At 34.7% G+C, this 22,318-nt stretch overlaps 1 protein-coding gene and 1 pseudogene across 1 annotated transcript in view; both read left to right on the forward strand.

Moving 5' to 3' along the window:
- Window positions 1-22,318, forward strand: part of alpha-Man-IIb (alpha-Mannosidase class II b) — a 110,505-nt gene that overhangs the window by 43,991 nt on the left and 44,196 nt on the right. The window lies entirely within an intron of this gene.
- Window positions 1,529-7,850, forward strand: LOC141480758 (eukaryotic translation initiation factor 3 subunit I-like; annotated as a pseudogene).

The following is a 22,318-nucleotide window of genomic DNA, read 5'->3' on the forward strand; positions in this document are numbered from 1 at the left end:
GGATGCCTTGCAATGGTTTCCGTCATAATTTCGCAAAATTGTGTTCTCCGATTAGGGTCATCTTCAGTTAATCGGTGTACCATTTTAATTTTGTATGGATGATACTCATTTCTCTTCAGAAGTCCACACAGTAGAAGGAGACACCTCACAAACATTAGCGACGGAATAAGTCGACTGTTCAGGATTTACTACCATCTCACCAATTATCTGCACTTGCTGTTCCGGAATGGACGGATGACCTGGGGGCTTTTTGTTATGTACACTACCGGAGGTTGTGAATTTGGATGCAAATTCTCTCAAATATTTTCTACAGATAGGACGATTCGGAAAACGTTCATTGAAAATCCTTTGGGTGTCGTGAAAGTTACGCGTCGCACCGTAAATAAAAATTGCTTCAATTTTTTCTTCCAATGAACGAGAATTGACCCTTTTAGAGATTATTGACGTGGTACCTTTTTACTAGTAAAACCGAAAACTAAATGAGAATTCTAACTGAACAATGACGCTCAATGTCGTACTGACATTTTATGGCGTTTTTATAAACAAAAAATAACTTAACAAACCTCTTCGTGTTGTTTGAATTACCATATTTTAGATAAAAAGGAATACTTCTGGAATTATCGATATTATTGTGTTTGTCTTCAGGGAATTATCAAATGTTCCGCCATTTTGTAGTAGGTGAAGGTATTGACTTCATATTCTAGGGTTATGAAGTATTCGTCAGGAGCTTCAAAATGATGTATCACAAAACCCCCTTCACTTTTAATGTTTTCCCCAGATGGCGCCCAGTCCGCCATTTCGAAAGTTTCATCTGTCAATTTCACTTGAAAATGAAGTATTCATGCATTAATTTCATTATCCCAAATTTAAATTTTTTGAGTTGACCCGTTCAAAAATAAAAGGGGGGGCATTAAAGAAATGCACTGTATAACTGGTTTCGATGTATTTACGAAAAACCAAACTATTTTTTTACTTCATTGTTGATTAGTGAAGGCTTCTTGAAGTTTTCACATGCTAGAGCTAGATAATTGCTGCTCGGATTTCCGATAAAATGGATTAGATTAAGTAGTTGGAAGATAACATCTAGTTACGACTACTTCCTCATGATTTCATCCTTGTTGTTGAAACATACGTATGGTAAAAGTGTTGCGCCTTACCTGAAACGGTCGATAGGCGTGAATTGGTGTTGAATACGAAACTCGGAAATTAACTAGCCCGACGTCTACACACGGCGTCAAGCGTCGGTTTTGTCATGTTCGTAAATCGATAAAGGGTCCTGCTGCCGTTCGGAATTGAGATTAAATCATCATCACCGCCGGTAAGTACCTTTCGAACAAATGAACTGAGGCCAAATGCGAAGAGTCGAAGAGATGGCGATTATTCGTAGTAAGGTTCACAAGTGTCGTTTTATCGAAAACCTCGCCTCCAAGACCGAAAATTATCGTCAACGTGTCACTCAATTCAGAATTGCACCTAAAAACTTCATCAAAAAGTAGTGTGGATTTTTTTTCCACTGCCGGTCTGACGTCCATTTTTCGAAACGGATTTTCATAAAACAAGGTCGCTGGCGACTAGTTTCGTTTTCAAAAATAGAACGCAAATCAAATACAACAGAGAAAGCGATCTCTTGTTTTCATCGTCAAAGGACAACAAGCCAAATGTTTGGTTTTCTTTGAATGGTGAACGGTTGGGAACCTTCAATGGACAACCACAAGGTTTATGTTAGGTGCAGGTGACAATACATGCAAATTATAGGATTGTGAGACGGGTAGAGAAATAGGAAATATTAAAACTACCTCGTCTGTTAGAACCTGTTTGTTCATCTACTCAGCCAGTATGGCCGCGAGTACAACAGACAAGGCCATGAAGCAGCCCTGTGAAATGTTTGTAATCGATATGAGAAATGTTGATGATAGTGTAGGAAGTCGAGATCCAATATTGAGGATCCCTATAAACCTTGAGGATAACCTTGACGAAAGTATCATTACTAGACATGAAGATGGGGAAATGATTCAGTGGGATCTCAAGACTGGGAAACAGCTCAATTCAATTAAAGGTCATGACCTCTTGATAAATGATATGCAATGGAATCATGAGGGTACAATTTTCATAACAGCTTCAAAGGATCACACTGCCAAACTATTTGATGCTGAAGATTTGCTTCACATGAAGACCTACGAAACTGAGAGACCAGTGAACTCAGCTGCAGTTAGTCCAATTCGGGAGCATGTTGTCTCGGGTGCTGGTCAAGATGCTATGGATGTAAAACTACTTCTGCAAGGATTGGTAAATTCGACTCCAGATTTTTCCGCATGATTTGCGAAGAAGAATTCGGAAGAGTAAAGGGAAATTTCGGGCCTATCAATAGTGTTGCGTTTCATCCTGACGGAGAAAACTACAGCTCTGGTGGTTCAAGATGGTTTTGTAAGGGTGCACACTTTTGATATAGCATATTTAGATTACAAGTTACATTACAAATTGGATTGTAAGTCAGATTGTTCTTGTTAGACCTCATTCCACCTAACTATGTGATTGTGGTAGATAATGCAAGAATATCATGTATGCAGAAAAGCGGATATAATTGAGCGGCAGGAAAGGAAGAAGAGGCTTGAAACTCTAATAATATCCATAATATGTTTAAAAATAGCTCGTTTCAAGGAATATGTAGTCAACAAGATGAAACAAAAACGAAATAAATTATCCCCGGAAAAAAATAACGCCGGTCGCCGCTGGTCTTCGTCAATCGACAGAGACTTGGCCAAGGTCGCGCTCCAACTTACTGGCGTTTCTCGGTCGTTGTAGATGCCGCGTAGCCTCGAGAATATTCCTAGCGGCTTCCAGAGACTTCCTTCAGGTTATATTTATAAACACTACCGAATGGAGGAAGTCTAGTTGAAGGTTAGGTACGAAGTGACCTAATACTCTGGAGTTCAGTTAAATCTTTTGGTTATGTAGGGTTGAAATTAAGCTGAGTTCAATTGTACAGTGCAGTGAATTATTTTTAAACCCACCGGAAAAACGTAACACTACTCTACATCTGCCTCCTTATCATTGTGAATCTAATCCCCTTGAACTTCTTTGCGTTCAAGTAAAGGATTTCATCGCAGGAAGAAACTTCTTTGAGGAGTCCTTAAAAAATGCCGTTTTCGAAAAATGACACGAACATTTGTTGAACATGTAATAAAAGAAGGGGGTATTCAGTTGAAGATGTTGTAAAACCTTTGATAATAACATTCGACGAAGATTCATCTGATGATAAGATACCATATTGTTTTCTTATCAGTTATGCCTGTAAAGTATTTATAATTAGAGAGGCTGGTTGATCGATTTTCACTGACAGATTTCTAAGTATTCGAAAAAATCACTGCGTGGAAGCAAGCGAGACGTAAGTGGAACCACCTATTGGTGTGACACCCAAGTTAGTTTGCCAAATTTTTATGTCGGCGTTAGTGATTTGACCAATTTTCAAAACCGACAACTGCGTTAGCAGAAATTTGAGAAGCTATCATGGAATGCCTTTGGGAAACGAATCCACATGTTTCTGGAAATGATGTAAAGTCAAAAAAGGTTAAAGCAGTCAAGCTATTAGTCATTAGTTTCGACGAGTATTTTTGAATAAATACCCAAACGCACGTCACTGCAGGTAATAAAACGATCCGAATGATCATAAACTCTTTGTGTTGTTGTGACCCATTTGCGATTCAGAAATAGGGCGAACCTGGCGTTTGGGTATTTTTGAATAAATACCCAAACGCACGTCACTGCAGGTAGTAAAACGATCCGAATGATCATAAACTCTTTGTGTTGTTGTGACCCATTTGCGATTCAGAAATAGGGCGAACCTGGTGAAATATTATAAACCAGTCCATACCATCTGTGGAAAATCCTAAAGAATTTGAAAATTTTTGTTTGGACACTGTTAGCATTTTACATTCATTATGATGACCATTTATCACACTTCACTATCAGAAAACAGCATAAGAATAATAACTTTCAATTTACCAGAATAAAATACAAAAAAGCGATAATTATACAAGCATGAATAAACGATTTTCACTTGTTTTGTGTAAAAAAATATGAGTGGTGATTGAAAACACACTTGGGATATATGAAATTGTTCTTTGGTAATGACAAATTTAAAATACATATTCACACATACATGAATATTCATATACATAAAAAACACATTCACGATATTCATTATTGAATGTATAAACCTTCATTTCAACTTATTTATTATATTAGACACATTCAGACATATATCTCACTAAGTGTTCTGGCGATCTCTTGAATTTATTGGAGCCTCTGAAGATACCCTACATCTTGATTTATGAAAGAGAGGACATTGGCAGATCAAGATCTTTAGATGATGTGCGCCACTGGAATCAATGAAGTCGCCCCGGAGCGCCAATTAATTTTTGTTGTTTCTTAATTTCATGATTTGTATTACTTTCTTCTTCAATACATTTAAGCATTTTATATTATAATTTGAGTAATTGAATATGATTGTATGTTTTTAGGATATTTGCAAAAACTCAAACCTCTTTAAAAACTCCATGAAATTTTTAGATTTTATTCCAAATCGAATTTTCGGTCTTGGAGGTCAGTTTTTCGATAAAACGGCTCTTGTGAACCGGACTATAACTACCCGTCGCTGGTTGGAACGAACATAATAGGATTAGATCTGACCGAAAAATGTAAATGGGATTCACGTATGACATGGCTTCGACACCTTCCTGAGCCGATTTGATAATATCGAACGGTGCGGTCTATCGAATGTGATGGAAGTTACATTATTTGGTGTCAGGAGCGGGGTTTTGGTTGTCCTCCCGCTTGAGGGTGGTGATTCATTCATTATGTTGTTTCCATGTTAGGTTATTGAAATAATATCATTGTAGATATCGTTTGAAATGTGAATTTTTAGTTGAAAAAAATTAAGTTTATCCAACAAAGTTGGAAAAATAATAACCCCATCATTTTAGTTAAACTTTTTTCATTGAAATGGAATGAGCATATATAATATCTTGTGAAAAAACTACGTTGTTTATTATTCAAATTCGAACAATTCATATCTTACCTAGTTCTCAAACAAAATGAAATTGTATACATACGTTTAGTGGAAACTCGTTTGAATTATGGGATCACGAACTTACCTGAACATGATATTTCAGTGATTTCCTTTACTCTGAAAAACAAGTTTATACAGGTATGTATGATACAATATACAAACAATGAAAAATTAAAATCCAGCTTTGAAATATACTAATCCTGAAAATTATGTATGCTTAACAGAAGCTCTCGTTATCCAACAGAACAGCTTTATGGGGAATTTGAAATTTTAGACTTAAGGCAACTGTTTTCTAAAATGATTATCACATTTTATTTTAACAAGGTGCCACTCGACCTACTTTCCCTATCTAAACAAGGGTCGTCGAACGCACCCCTCCGAGGGGGTGCGTACTACAAAAAATCTGATTAGTCTGAAAGGTGTCCCTCTTCAATTAGAAATCGACGTCTCCGAGCTATTTTTAAAAATCTTACTTTTCATATTCAAAAACGGCTCTGTTAAGTTTTCGTTGTTACACACTGTATGTTCATATATCCGATGGGTATAATATAATGCAAGTAACTTTAAATCAAAGAAAACTTATAATTTATGGCCGTATAATAAACGTCGAGTATATGATGTCAAGTATCTAGAGGTAACACATCTAGATCTAGACCATTGAAAATACTAACATTTTCAAGAAAAATTGTTTATAAAACCGAGACATGCGAAGATTAAAATCAGCTGAACAGATGGTGCACATATGCTGATTCGGGACAACACTAAAATTCTGTTGATCGAATGAAACGATACAGAACGAAAATTGAAGAAAACTGCTGAAAATAGGCCAAGATTTTTACAGTGTATGTATTTCTCATTCAATATACGAGGTCTGTTTAAAAAATAAGATGACTTTTCATTTTTCTCAAAAATATTCATTCATCAATTTTCATTCTGTCCTCTTCAGATATAACGTTTTTATCAATGCTCAAAGCAGTTCTGAAATGCACATTTTGATATGGTCTTAGGCTCAATCAACGATTCGGTTTTCATTTCCTCAATCGTCGCAAAATGCGGTCTTTGAGAACCAAAAAAGTCGCTATGGACCAAATCTGGTGAATACGGTGGCTGATGCATGATGACGATGTTGTTTTTGGCCAAAATTACGAACAAGAAATGACGATTGAGCAGATGCATTATCGTGATGCAAAAGCCTTGAATTGTTTCTCCGCAATACCGGAAGTTTTCTTCGTATTGCGTCTCGCAAGCGGCGCATAACTTCAAAATAATAAATACTCTTTATTGACCGTACGATAATGTGGTAAGAACTACTGATTCACTACGCCACGGTAATCGAAGAAAACAGTGAGCAAAACCTTGACATTTCATCGAACTTTTTGGCCGTGGGTCTCCTGGACTCTTCTATTGGGCGATTGGACTTTGGTTTCGAAGTCATAATTATATACCCATGATTCGTCACCAGTTATGACCATTTTGAGTAAACCTGGGTCGCTGTTGACGTCTTTCAACAATTCCTGGGACGGTTTTTTAGTCGAAATACAACGAACTTCGCTATCGCATGGCATGAGCCAATTGATATGCCGACATCCTCAGCAAAATCTCTAATAGTGATTCGACGACTCTCTAATAATTTTTTTCACATTCTCAACATTTTTATCGGTCGTTGATGTGCTGGGTGTCCAAGGCAAGTGTCGTCATTCACATCTTCACGACCTTCTGTGAAAAGCTTCTACCACTTGTAAACATCTTTCTGGTTCAGAGTACAGTTACCGTATGACACTTTCAACATTTCAAGTGTTTTTGGGCACTTAATTCCATTGTTTACACAAACTGTGATGTAAATTCGTTAATCCACATTTTTCGATAGCAGAAGACCTCGTATTTATATTTTTTGTTATGAAGTAATTTGGACAAAATTTTTAATAAGAAGTGTTACTGACAAGTTGTATGCATTTTTAAAAACCCTAATCAAATGTAGTGATATATTTGTGTACATCCGGGATATTGTCCTCCATGTTTGATCTCAGTAGCATTCATTTCAGTAGAAACATGTAAAGAATCATCTGTTTTGGACGTACCATCAAATAACCTCCTCTTTTATGCTGCCACAGTTTTAGAGACTGTTTCAATTCAGGTTTTCACCGTAATATATTTCGAGTGTTCCAATCATATTTTCAAATTAGATTCTTTCAATAATAAAAGTCTTTTCAACGAGCTCGTTGTGAATGAGTAGTATTTGATTTGATGTATGTATTGTTCAAGGTTATATTTGCGACTGAGTGGCCTATTGTACCTCGATTTTCTAGTTCTTGAAGGGATATATGAACGTGAATGATTTCTGTGCATTTTATGAACATTTTGGTATGAACAGTTGATTTTATTGATGTCAACTGTTGAACATGACGTTGAAATTGTTTTCTGGGCAATTTTGTGAGCATCAATTTTCGAAGATTCGAGCACAATTGCTCTCGTAAAAATGTGAAAGTTTTGCTATCAGACTGAGGTAATTGTTCACGAATGCTATTATCGTATTAGCCACGAATGAATTAACCTGTCAGGAAGATTTCTGCAACTGATTTCTTGCACTCGCATATGAAATCACAGTCACTTATATTATTCTTAAGTGTACTTACAAATTCTGGAATTGATTGTTGTTCATTTTGATAGATTGACAAAAAGTGATGTTAAGCAACTAAAACGTTCTTCTTTGGTGCAAGATGTTCTTCCAATAACTTTATCAATTCATAATATGTCAACTGATCAGGAGTTTTAGGAGCAGTCAAAACTATAATCATGTTGAAATTTTGAGCTCCAATAGAATTCAGTAGCAAATGAGCACAATAAGGCTTATTTGTATTGATCTGCTTCATTTGAAGGAAATTCTGGAACCTGCTTTTGTAATTTGAAAATGATTCTTTCTTGCTGTCAAAATTTTCGAAGTTAGCTAAACGTGCTGTATTCATCACAATTTCTCCCTTGCTTGATGATTCACGGTTTGTGTGAGTCTGTGAACTATGTAATTGAGAAAAGAGAGTAGATATCATTGCAGTTTGAAATTCCATGAATTCTTTAAACTGTTGGGCATCCATTCTTGAATGTTTTTTTTTCGATTATTTTTGATTTTTATAATATTTCTAATTCACCTCGTCGCCAAAAATGTGGTGAATGAGTAGTATTTGATTTGATGTATGTATTAATACCACTTTATAATGAATATGTGACTTCTCTTTCTGATCTTTTTAATTGACATCTATTTGACAACTTGATAATAATTTACACTAATGATATCACGGGTGTCCCAAATATATAAATATATGTAATACACAACAGAGCTCTATCTTGGAAATTATTTAATCTTTTCTGTTATTTCAATGAACGAATACGGTTTGTCTTTCTCCGAAAGAGACTTTGATATGTGTGAGAACGCGGCTAAAATCCGTGTAAAGAGGTTCAAGACAAATAGATTTATGACCCGTGAAAAACTTGTTTCAACATAATGCTAAGGAAACTCGCTAACTTCGGTAAATCTTTCGTTTTACTGTTGATGGTGTCTGGAATCATTGAACCGTGTACAAAATATATTTATGACTGCTGGAAGAGATGAAGGAGAATACTAATTCAACCGATTCTATATTTCCTACTATTCAGACAATTCTATTAAGCTGGCAGAATCACTTCATGATTTTGAATTACTTTTTAGTTAATAACTTCCCAATATTTTTTGGTTTTTCCTTTCTTGATTATCTTTATTTGGGTACATTCAGGTACATTAAGCCAAAATAATAGAACAAAAATAAATATAGTTTAGATAACACGCTTTTAAAGAACATCGAACTGAAAAGTTAAAAATATTTTTTTTTAATAAGCTTAAGACAATAACGAACGAAAACTACTAGTATTTTCGTAAAAAAAGCGCTTAATATACAAAAAATATGGCACAAAGGGCCCACGTTTTTTTTTTCACAATAATACTAGTATTTTTCGTTCGTTATTGTTTTGAGCTTATTAAAAAAAAATTTAAATTCGATGTTCTTTTAAAGCGAAATTTTTAGTTTTTTAAACTATATTTATTTTTCATTTTTTAGTTGCGTATGCTATAAAAGCGTGATTTTTAGTATTTTTAAACTATATTTATTTTATCTAAACTTTGGGATCAATCAGCCGTATATTGTTTAGAAAAATGACCATTGATATTTCCGATTCCGGAGAGGGAGCCTGAAAATCAGCTACCAAGCCCAAGGCAACAGGCGCGCAAAGAAGGTTACAAATAGGGCAACAGGCGCGCGTCTTAATAAAAAAAACTTTTTTCAAATGAAGAAATACATGTAAAGTGAGTTCGAATTATATCAAAGAGGTTACGTACACCGCCATCTGCCCGCGAATAGATCAAACAATAATGTCGATAATTATGTCAAATACAGATCACCAGCTTGAGAATTACAAGCAAACAAACGAACTAACTATAGCAAGCAAACATACATACATACATACAGGTGAAGCTAATAAAAGCGTGTCAATTAAATAAATATTGAACTGTTACTTTTTGTGGAGAAAAATCACTTGTAATGGAGAACTTTATTCACGTGTAGAAAGGGCAAACTTTTCAGTTTACTCTGATAAGTTACTGCGTAAGTTCAAAGTATTTTCCACAAAAAAAATCTATTCGTCAGTAACTTGTGGTATTCAATAATTTTGCCTACCAAAACAATAGCTAAGAAATTATACAATACTTAAATTAACGTTTCATATCAAAATTTAAGATTTTCCTTTGCTGATTCTTTTTATCGATGTATATCGCCATTTAGTACAAAAGTGACACATGATTAACAAATATGGATGAATCAGTATTTGTAGAGTAGGGAGGGTGAGTGTAGGTCCACAGCACTCAGGATAATATTATTATCTACCAATGTTTTTGCTAAATCTTGGTGGCACTCTAGTACTAGCCCTGAGGTAATACGTTGTCTGTACAGGGCTAATTGGGATTGTCTATGGATGAAGAAGTCACTTGCACATATTCTTTTAATTGGCGAAAAATAGCCCCTTGGGCTTGGATATCGCATATGTAAACTCTTTCAGAATACTACCATCTTGAAAAGTAATAGGAAACACGTCATAAAACATTTGTGACATCAGAAGGGCTGTATGCGTCCGTGGCGTCAGCATGTTGCCAAGCGTAAACACGTGTGTTCACTTTTGAATACATACATTGAAATCCAGACGGGCCTCAAAATCAAACTAGCCCCGTAACGCAAACATTTCTGGGTTTGTATTCTCTGTCATCTTGGCAACATTAGATTAAATTTCTGATTCTGTCAATCCATTTCAGTTTTGAGTCATTTAATATTGAATAAAATTATGTATTTTGCTGTTTCTATGAAGAGATTTATTAGATAAATAATGGTTTACAAATATATGGTGCCATATTGCGAAAGTATCACCGTGTCTTTGACAAAAAAGTACCATATGCTTGAAATAAACGAAAGACTTTGTTCCAAGCAACATGACATGATTCTAAAGAGTCATCGATAAAGACAACTTTTTTCTGTGTGAAGACAATTTCGTAGGTAAAATTCTTAATAATCTTGTAACAAGTAAAAACAAATCTTTTCTCAACATTTCCAGAGAATGTAACAGAATTGAGTTATTAGTTTTCTATCTTTCATACTGAATATAATCACAAATCGCTATTCATTGATTAATTTACGAATACAAACCAAAAACTTCATAATGCCATTATGAAATTGCTAATTTGAATTGTAAATTGTGAAGTAAAATAATATATATATTTGATAAGAATTTATATCGTATCCCTCCAAATAACTTTCCATTAGCCATATTTATATGACCATTGAATCCATTGAAATTGATATAGTAAGCTATCCGTAATAGATAGACATATGCCATTGCGGCCTGTAATAGAAGAACAATATATACTGAATTATTTTGTTATATTTCGGAGGTATAAGCCAGCTTTTTTTATGAACGCTCACAGGGTAGTACCACCGCCTCGAATGGGAAATGTTCCTCAATTTGGTTATTAGAACAAATGAAATTTGAACAAAATAAAGTTGAGTTTAATTCATGAGTTTTTCAAATTCACTTCGAAAAGTATTCAAATTGATGTTTCGAATGTTGGGTTTTAATTATTAAAGGGATTTGTTTCTAACTCACATATTGGCAACAGCACCTATATCAAGTTGAAATAATTTATACGTACCTAAATATTCTACTTCAAAAAAAGGAAAACTATCTTTTTAAATCAACAATTAAATATTAATTATAGTTAATATAAATTATAGTTCAATACCACCTCCACAAGCCACATGAACAACAGTTGTTTTGTTATTTATTTATATAGAGAAAGATAGGTTAGGTGCACAAAATGTCATATGTCACAGAATGTCTCGGAACTCGGAACATGAGTAAACAGAACAGCACGTCTCTGAAATGTGTCATCTTTGTTTGTCTCATGCAGGTAACAGATTCATTGTCCTTTATTAGCTATAACCGATGTTGCCAAATGGTGAAATAAAAACGAATCCCTTTAAGTGTTGAATGCATTAGTTCATTACTCTTTTTTTGGCATTTGAATAATTTTTTAAAGAAAAAGGTTGAAATGATAAGTTTAAAATGCGTTGTTTTAGAGCTGTTTTATGAAAACTACTTGATTTTCGTCACGAGGAACATTCCCCATTCTCGTGGAAAACATTGCCATATTTCAACCAATGCATACAAAACATTGTACGCATAAACCTTCCTTTTGAATCACTCCGTCCATTATTGAAAACCGTTCGATAGTTTTTCAGTTTATCGCGTTCAAACAGACATACAGACGGCGGATTGAAGGGACTGTCAGAAATGATTGAGTATTTCAAATATTCCGTAGCAGATATCGGTAATTTATTATTCTCTTAAGGATGTCACGTTTGGCAAAGTCTCATTTTTGGAACTACCATTATTAAAAAACTTAGCCGAAAAAATTTTGTCTCAAAATTATAGACCTTTCATTTTTCAATAGATTCCTTAGTGTTTTCCCACTAAATAGGTAGCACAGTACTATCGGAACTCGTCTTAATGGAGCGTATATCGTGAAGTAACAAATTAGTTTTTAATGTATCGCAGTTCTAATTACTCCAAAGCTCAAACAATTACTCAACTAAATGGACGTACATATTATGGTAGGTTGTATATACAACGCTATTCATATTCCAAATGAATAAAACTTTGGCCACACATATAAGGAGGCCTATTGCGAATTATTGATTCATATGAAGGCGTGATATATGTAAAAACAAAAGATAAACGTTGCTTTTTATTAGGTTGTATCAAAAGTTTTGTCCGTTTTTATGAGTCTACTTCAAATTGAAATGTCTCAGTGGCCCTGATTGGCGAAGGTTCTACAGGTGAGAAAGTTATCGAAGTGCTTGAAAAGATGGTAGTCGGTTGGCGAGAGGTCTGGAGAGTATGGTGGCTGAGGCAGAACTTCGACGCTCAATCCGTTTGATTTTTGGACGGTGACTTGTGAAAAGCCAAATGAACGAAATTTCGCGATTAATATTTTTCCACATCCAATTGAGTTCTTTCAATTTAGTAATATTTTGATATAACTCGTTCGAAAAACGTATTCTACATTTTTGTTCAATTGTTGTCGTGGTGATTTCTGGCTAGGAAATGCATAGAATCGACCATAACTGGCTGGATCTATGCTGCCAGAGGCTGCCTTCAAGGTGGGGTACTATCTCCCGTTCTGTGGATAGTCTGCTTGATGGATAGTCTGCTTGATGCCCTCGACAGAAGAAACGTAGATCTGCAAGCTTATGCAGATGACCTTGTCGTCTTGGCAAGGTCCACGTCAGTCCACGCTTGTAATATCCTCCAAAGCACGATGGATGTTGTTCACAGTTGGTACCTGAGGGAGCAGATATCTGTCAACCCCAGCAAAACTGTGATAATCCCCTTCACCAGGAGGAGAAAATTGGACAATTCAACGCCATTTTCCATCAACGGTGATGTCATTCCATTTGGAACGGTGGTGAAATATTTTGGCACTGTCCTTGATAAAAAACTCATCTGGAACGTTCACTTGGAAAAAGTTTTGCACAAAGACAGAATGTCCCTATAGACATGTCGAAGGATTTGTGGTAAAACTTGGGGTTTAGATCTTGAACAAATCCATTGAATTTATGTGATGATTGTCAGACCAATGATCACTTATGGTGCAATTGCCTGGTGGCCGAATACTTTACAGAAAACGGCCCAGGCGAAACTCTCTGGTTTACAAAGACAAGCTTGTGTGGCCATCAGTGGTGCCATCAGTACCACACTGTCAGCGGCTATGGAGATCGTTCTAGATCTACCTCCTCTCCACATTTTTCTGGTGAGAGAGGCTAGATGGCCTGCATATAGATTTGTGCACATTGCCAATTGCACAAATCCATTCAATGCAGAGTGCAACTGACTCTTGGTTGACACTGGAAGTCACAGTATTCTGACTTTACGTCTCCAACTGTCAACTACGAATTGTCTACGAATTTCTGTTCCCGAGTAGAGAGGACTGGATCCTCCGGAAGAAGGAAACATTAAGAGCAGTTAGTTGTTGGTTCACAGATGGATCAAAAACACCTTCAGGTTCTGATGCAGGTGTTTTCAGTCGCAAATACAGAAAAGATATATCAACCTGCCTAGGAACTTATGCGACTGTATTTCAATCGGAAATTTACCCTATTGAATTATGTGCGGAGAGATTGGAAGAATCCAACCTCATACACAAGTCAATAAAAATATTCTCGGACAGTCAAGTGGCGTTGGAAGATCTTAGCTCCTACCGAGCAACGTCTAAATTGGTAGCAAATTGCCAAAAACGACTCTCCTCATTAAGAAGACTTAACGGATTGTCTCTTGTCTGGATTACTGGTCATATTGGCCTGGAAGGCAATGAGGCTGCTGACTCCCTTGCAAAGGAGGGTGCTGCAAGCAGCTTCATCGGACCAGAACCTGTCATTGGCATCGCTTTAGGCTTTGCCAAACAAAGATTGAACACCTGGATGTCAAGAAGATTTATAGACTTCTGGCAGAATCTTCCAGAATTGGCTCACTCCAAAACGTTTATTTACTCTTTGACGCTTGATACGAAACAGTTGTTGGAATACAGTAGGGATGAACTACGATGTCAACAGGCCTTCTTACAGGTCACTGTCATTTGAATCATCATATACAGAGACTGTTGGAAGATAGTGTCGCCTCTGTTTGGAAAATGATGAAACAGCAGAGCACATACTTTGTGCCTGCCCCGCTGGGGACCGAATCAGGTTTTTAGAGTTCGGCAGAGCCGTACTGTTACCATCTGACGTGAAAGACCACTCACCATACAAACTGATCGGCTTCGTTAAAAAGCTGGATTTATTTGGTCGAGTGTGAATATGTGTGAGCCACAATAAACCCTTGCGGGTTGCGGTGGATGGTAGAATAGACCCACTCACTTTGGACCTAACATAACCTAGTCTGGTGATTTCAGGGAATGCAAGATTGAAACATCAATTGAAATGGCTCATTAAATTTCCAAATATTGTATTTATATCATTTCTGGATTCGGAAAAATGTAAATCAGTTCCTTGTGAAAAAGAGCTGTTTGAAATTCTCAATTCAATTTTCATCTTATTTTCTAGTAACGAAATTAGTTTTTAGGTTTTCTGAAGTCTAAGATTACCAAGTCAGTAAATAGCCAAAGTGGTTTAATACACCCACAGTCAATATAAGCACACCTCAGTTTGCTAGATTATATTTAGCAAAGATTCATCCACCCGATTGAAGACCTTAACATCACAATCTTATCATAAATGTCAGTGAAGTTTGCTTCAAACTAAGCTGCTCATTGTTTCGAAAAGTCGATACATTTGGAACCACACTTTTCAAGAATGATCTTTCTGATACCGTTTTTCTCAATAAATATAGTCTACGACGATTTAAATCAAACATGAACACCGCTCTCTCAGAGTAACTTAATTATTATGCTGTAATGCACATTACAACAGCCTCATAGGTACGTTTTTATAAGTCTCACATATCTTGACATTAACTAGAATTTCAAGACTACCAACTTTTTTCGACAAAAAACCTTTCTAATTAAACACGCTCAGCGTTGATAAGATTAATCCCGATTCTCGAACTACTGTCCGTTCTCATAATGAACGGTCCTTTAATTAAAACTCCATTAAAGTTGCCGCCGGAAAGCAAATTGAAAAAGTCCGCTGACCAGAGTGGTTTTCGCTTTCCGGACGAACTGGCACGGTTGATATTTCCCTCGTTTTCCTCGTTTCGGCATGAAAGAATTCGATAAACCGTTTAGGCAGCTTGTTCGGACAAGCACATCCTAATAGATTCCAACTCGGCGTTATCTAATTTCGCAATGCGAGCGAGTATGGATCCTAGGTCGATTAGAGAGAATTTGATAATTACTTCGGCATGAGGACATTACTAATAGAGTTATTGATTTTCAAACACATTAGAGGAGTAATGGGAAGACAAACATCGGGAAGTAAAGTCAATTTTATTAACGAAGACAAAACAGTTAAGGTTTGCTTTTGATCAGAGAGTGCTCTCATTTGGATATCTTGCACTCTGTACATAGAAGAAAAATCATACAAATGTTGATCAGAATCAAAATTCGGCAATGGTCCATATAAAATAGGTATTTTGTTTAGTGAACATGTATTTCTTCTGAGTTGGCTACTATGTCTATTTGTCATTAGTGTCAGTTGTCATAATGATTGTTCGTAAAATAATTTTTTGCTGCGAACTGGTTCATTTTGGGCAAAAAACCCAAGAAACATTTTTTGTTTAGAATGAAACAGGCTATCGGAAATAAATTCTTAAATGGTAAACAAATAATAAGACAAAAAGTTACATTGGAAATAAATTTTAGGGGTTGCGTTTTCCTCCCCTTACTATCATGGGGTAAACCAATGAATTTCTGGCTAAGTGTCTTTTTGGCAGTACAAAACGTCAGGTTAATTTCAATATTGTAACTTTTTCAGTGCTTGTGAAAAAAATTGTTATACATACAAATGTTATGTACCCCCTTTAAGGAGCTGTATCTTAACAAGGGATGCTCCAATGAAGTTTCTTTATATGAAAGATCCTATCTTTTTTTCGATGAGGAATCGCCCCCTTGAATGTTTTACACTTATTCAGTTACACCCTGTATAGGGACAAACGAGGTTTTGGCTTACGTATTTCCAGATAATTGCAACTAGATAGTACTTCTCCATTGATTTATTGAAAAAATAAATCTGTTTAAAATCTGTTTTTCCGTTAACCAGCTGTCGCACCCCTACAAACAACAACCCTCAGAAGTCGAAACTTGTGCGAGCTAAGGATTAACGAGGTCTTACCTTTTAACGTGTGATTCCTAACACGGATACATGTTATCATGATACTCATGATAATTTTTTTTCTAATAGTAACAATTTCAACAAAAAATATGCCAACACCAAACCGTTATTTTAACACCTCGACACGTGTTTCGATCACCAAGTGAAAGATGAAACTGTTTAATTTTCCTCTTGAAGATGATCATTTGGTGATCAAAATACGTGTCGAGGTGTTAAAATAACGGTATGGTGTTGGAAAAAAACACCAGTGATATTCATTACTACACCAAAGGTTCCAAACAGTGCATCACAAGTAAAAAATATGCGATAAATCACTAATATAAATTATAAAGACTATACGTTACGAAATAACAAGCCAGACATAAAATTACATACAATTATGAATTCATCACGTTCTTCATTTTAAATTTAATAAGGCCCGTTTGCTTATTTTTTCCGAAATCATTTAGAAATTTAATAAAACTTGAAGTTCTGGAAATAGAGTCGAATCATCAAGACCTATCCCCGTATTTTTCAAGGTCCTTGGAAAGTCACTCAAAGCTTCCAGTAATATTCAATTTGAGAAAAACATTCGCCATGAACTGCAATTTTTTTGCCTAATAGAGTTTTCGAATTTTCCTGGTTTGCCTTTTTCAATTGGTCTTATTACGATGTCATTTCCATTTCAGCTTGCAGATCAGAAATTATATTTTTTGTTCTATAATTTTCTAATTTTATCTAATATATAAAAATGGATGTTTGCTGGTTGGTTGGTTGGTTGGTTGGTTGGTTGGTTGGTTGGAATTCCACGTGATTCATGTCATCATGACTCGTGACTTACTTTGTGATTTACTTTGTTTATTACATAAAGTTTAAGTACCTATTGTGATATTAGGTAACAACTTAAATAAGTAATTTTATGTTTGATATTTTTGAAAAACCATTAATAATATTCAAAAAAAGGATATACACCTACTCAAATAAACACCTCACCTATTTTAAGTATTTTCAAGGTGCAATTAATATTTTTTCTTAAATAAGGCTTTGTTATGTTGATTATTAATAAGTAAAAATGTCGAAGACTGCATGACGTTGTGATTTAAAGATAAAAATATTAGGACTGACTGATTGTTATAACGTTTTCTTTATTTTTCCCAAAAACATAATCCTTGTAATGATGTTTCGATTTTGGTTTCGGCCGAAACTGAGACCTTTGCCAAAATTTGTTTTCGGTTTCGGTCGTAAAAACCAGTTTCGGTCGGACACTAATAATTATTGTCAACAAATTTTTTCAACTCTATTTTGAATTTGAGTTTGTTTCTTATGCCTTTCAATGATTCAGGTATAGTCCGTTCATAATTTGTCGATAGCACAAAATGAGGGCCCAAGTCATAAAACGGTCGTAAAACTCGTAAAATCGTGAATTGTTATATGAGTCTTTACAACATATTACAGAACAAAATTGGCGAGATGCAGTAAGACATGCAATAGAAGAAGAACAAAAAATGTGGGATCTTGACAATATAATTGATGCGATTGTAGAGACACAACCGCTAATTAATTAACCTGCAAGACGACTCGGATTCCGAAGATGATCCTGTTCATTTATAATTTGAATAGTTTTGTAAGTAATCGTAGTTTATATCATTTAAAAATAGGTATTAATTAAATAAATGTATCTTTTACAAATTGCAAGTAACTTATTATTTTTGAATAAAATAAAGAAATTTTTTAAAAATAAAAATACAGTTTACAGTACCTACAGTTTAAGAATATTAATATATTTATTTATTTAAAGTAACTAATGTTTTAATCATATACTCTACGACACTGGTCACTCATTTCCACTCAAAATACCTACATAATCGGATTAAAAGTTTTATAGCTGTATTGTATTTCTTCAGATACAAGGTGGGTTAGTCGAAAAACTGCCAGTTTTAGTTTGGTTTTTGTTATTATATCATATTAGCTGTCCTCTCTGTATTTCAGTTCTCTAATGAGGGTCAAACTTGCAGTGAGCTATCAACAAATTATGAACGGACTATAGAGTGTTGTAAAGTTTGGGTCCCAGATAGGTTATACATTTTTGATTATACGTAAGTCTGTATCGTGAAACATTCATGGTCTTAACTTAATTGTTACGAGTATTGAAAGCATGTTGTACAAATTTGATTGGAGAATTAGCAGTCCATAATAAACTCTGAAAAATGTAAGTTTTTCTAACACCGAATAACCCAGTTTCATCATACAATGAATATTCAGAACATACTGAAACAGTTCCCAATTTCATTTGTTCGAAAGGTGAAAAACGAACTAGTATATTTCTCTATTTGTGAACATTTCAATTCGCGGTACTTTCGGCTGTCGCGTATTTTGTCGCTACATTGATTCTTCTACGGCATGGGGTATTAACCCCGTTTCTAGGTCTGGCTTCTCTCCCCTACTTCACACTTTTCATAGCTGCAATAAAATGTTTCATGATTCAATCACTGGCGAGTAGAGTGGAGCGGAAATTTAATGAGTCACAAAAATGGCTTTGGTGAGAAATCTTGTAGGTGTTAGGAGACTGCGAGAAATCTATCTCAACATTATAGATAGATTGATAGATAGATAGATAGATTTTATTGAAGTTTCCAAATTGAACATATGAAAACTTAAGTCAGTAAGGTATAAATATATAACTAAAATACAACAAAAGATAACAAAAGATTATCACATGTTTATAAATTCGTGGGAGTTCATTTTAGTATAACTCAATATTGAAAAAAAAGAGAAAAAAAATAAGATAAGTGTCACAGATATAAACGCATTAGTCTGAAATATATAGATATCAAAATATAATGAAAATGAAAATATACTCTCGCATATATCATGTCTATATTTGTTAGGATTATAAAAATTTTGATGGCTAATTCTAATATCCATCCTTCTTCTGTTTTCTGTAATCGTCATGAAGTTGCCATAAAAAATTCTGCATCGAATAGGGTTACATGTTACACAACAAATCGAAAACTAGAATTTTTAAAGTATGCCGTCTGCCTTCTTCTTTGATTGTCAGTGGTAAATGACTATGTAGTTTGATGGTCATACAGCGTAGACCTCTTTCTGTATTTATTAGTCTATGTTTAGGAAGAACGAGGTTCGAATTGTTCCTAGTATAGTACTCGTGAATGTTTTTATGAATAATGACTTTTTCTTTGTTGTCATAAATGAAAATAACACAAACATAAATATAGATCCCATATAAAGTAAGTAATTTAGTACTTTTAAAAATTCCGCGACAGGAGTCTGTTAAGTTCATGTTAAGCATATTCTTTATTATACGTTTTTGCATAATGAAAATGCGTTCCAAGTTAGTGCTTCCACCCCAGAACATAACTCCATATTTGAGGAAAGGATATACGGTTCCATAGTATGCTGTTTTTAGTGCAGCAGTATTCAAATGACTTCTCAAAATTCTAATTGCATAACATTTGCTAGCCAGTTTTTTTGCAAGATGCCCAATATGTACGTCAAAGTTTAATTTGTCATCTAGATAGACCCCTAACATTTTTGTACATGATGAAAAATTCAAATTTTCAGGGCTCATGTCCACATACTCTGGAATAATGATGGAAGTATTAACTGTTCTGAAAACTATACAATTAGTTTTGGCTGTATTCAAAAGAAGTTCATTTTGAATGAAATATGTTGAGGATGTAGAAACAACATTCAATACATCACTTTCCAAATTCATATGGCAGTCAAGAGGTATAACAAGATTGGAATCATCAGCATAACTGACAAGTTTGGTACTGGTATTTTTAAACATTTCCGAAAAATCGTTTATATAAATAATAAACAACAAAGGACCTAGCACACTTCCTTGTGGGACACCTTTATGAATATCAGCTATGTCGGAGTAAAAAACTTCTGTTTGATGTTCAATGCAAGCTTTTTGTTTTCTGTTGCTAAGATACGATATCATGAGATCTAAAGCTTTACCCCTAATACCATGATGACACAACTTTTGTAATGAAACAGAATGATCCACACAGTCAAAAACTTTACTCAGGTCCAGAAAAACACCACAAGTCTTGTTCTAGTAAAGAATAAATTCCATCTATGAAATCAAACAATGCTGTTTCTGTATTTTTTCCTTTGAGAAAACCGTGTTGGAAATCATTGCACAAATTGTAGGCATTGAAGAAATTATTAATTCTAGTAGATATGATCACTTCGAATAACTTAGAAAAAGCTGTCAACAAACTGATTGGCCTATAATTACCCATATCATTCTGTTCTCCCTTTTTATTAAGTGGTAAGTAACACTATTGCCATCTTCATTTGATCTGGAAATATCCCTGCCTCTGAACAAGTATTAAAAATATGACAGAGTACGGTGGAAAGTGAATGAGCACACTTTTTCAATAATTTAGGTGGAAAACTATCAGTACCGCTACTTAGTTTGTTTTTAAGTTTTCTGCTTGCCTGAATAATTTCTTCTTCACTGATTGGACACAAAAATATTGAATGTTGGCACCTAGTTGTTGTGATATTTACCTCATTACAAAATTTTTTTTGCTAGTAAAATGCGATGAATTCAGGAAGTGGGCATTAAAGCCGTTCGCTAGATCAACATAATTCATGGCACTACAAGGCAAAACAATTTAATTTTTTGAATGTGTCATGTTTAGTGAATTCATTACATTCCAGGTGGTTTTTGATTTATTATCACTATTTTGTATTAAATTAATGAAGTGTTCACTTTTTGTTCTGTTCAGAAGTCGTCTATATGCTTCCCTATATTCGTTATATACATTTTTGAATAGACAGTCACCAAGTGTCATCAACTGTAGAGTACTTACTATATTTTTCATAATCTGAACTTCTTTGCTTATCCAGTTATTTTGTTTGACTGTTATATTATTCATTTTTCTGATAGGGAAATTGGAATTGAAAAGTTCTTGTATTTTCTTTATGAAAATATTCCATTTCTCATTTACATTAGACTCTAGAAATATTTCATTCCAACTATGTTGCTCTAATTGTAAAATAAAATTGTCAATATATTTTTCCGAAAATAACCTTTTGTATATGAAATTATTAATATTATTCAATATTGGATTGTGGATGTTAATCAATTGTGCACGATGATCAGAAAGACAGGAGTTGATAACAGTCGAAGTATACTCTACTTCGGATTTGATAATGATATTATCAATACAAGTTTTCGATCTGTTGGTTACGCCGGTATATTCATCAATTGTCAAGATGGCATCAAAAGAGTTTAGCAAATCTAAGAACTCAGATTTTTCTTTAGAGTCCACTTCCAAATTCAAATTAAAATCTCCTGCAATAATAAACAATAATTTATACCTCATAAGAACAGAAAGCAGAGAGGACATTTTTGTAAAGAATACTTGGAAACTTCCATTTGGAGGACGATATATACATGAGATTGAATACACGATATTACCCAGTTGAAATTAGGCACCTGCACATTCAAAGTGATTGATTACCGATAACCCACAAATTTCATAGTATTATTTTCAAGAAAATACGTATTTTATTTATTGGTCCGGTATGAGATTCACAATAATTTTGTGTGCCATTCATTAACATCATGTCAGTTGGTACGAAATAGATTTGGGCTCTACCAAGAAGTTACACTAAAGAATCACGGTTGGTATCAAAAAAGGGGATGTATTTCTTCTACCAGGATTGCTTGACCCATTCTGCAGCTTTCAATAGTTTGCTGTTGGATGGAAATTTATGCTTATTCAATTAAGGTAGAGGCTGATGATTTTGCATCAGTTTATGAGAGTGAACGAGGTGACCAACTGGAACCAATGTATATGCGATATAAGCCTATCTAATGGCATAACATGGTTGAAGA

Source organism: Leptinotarsa decemlineata, unplaced genomic scaffold (assembly GCF_025532065.1).
Source record: "Leptinotarsa decemlineata unplaced genomic scaffold, Ldec_3_MD MMD2_tig00000008_RagTag_RagTag, whole genome shotgun sequence".
Lineage (NCBI taxonomy): Eukaryota > Metazoa > Arthropoda > Insecta > Coleoptera > Chrysomelidae > Leptinotarsa > Leptinotarsa decemlineata.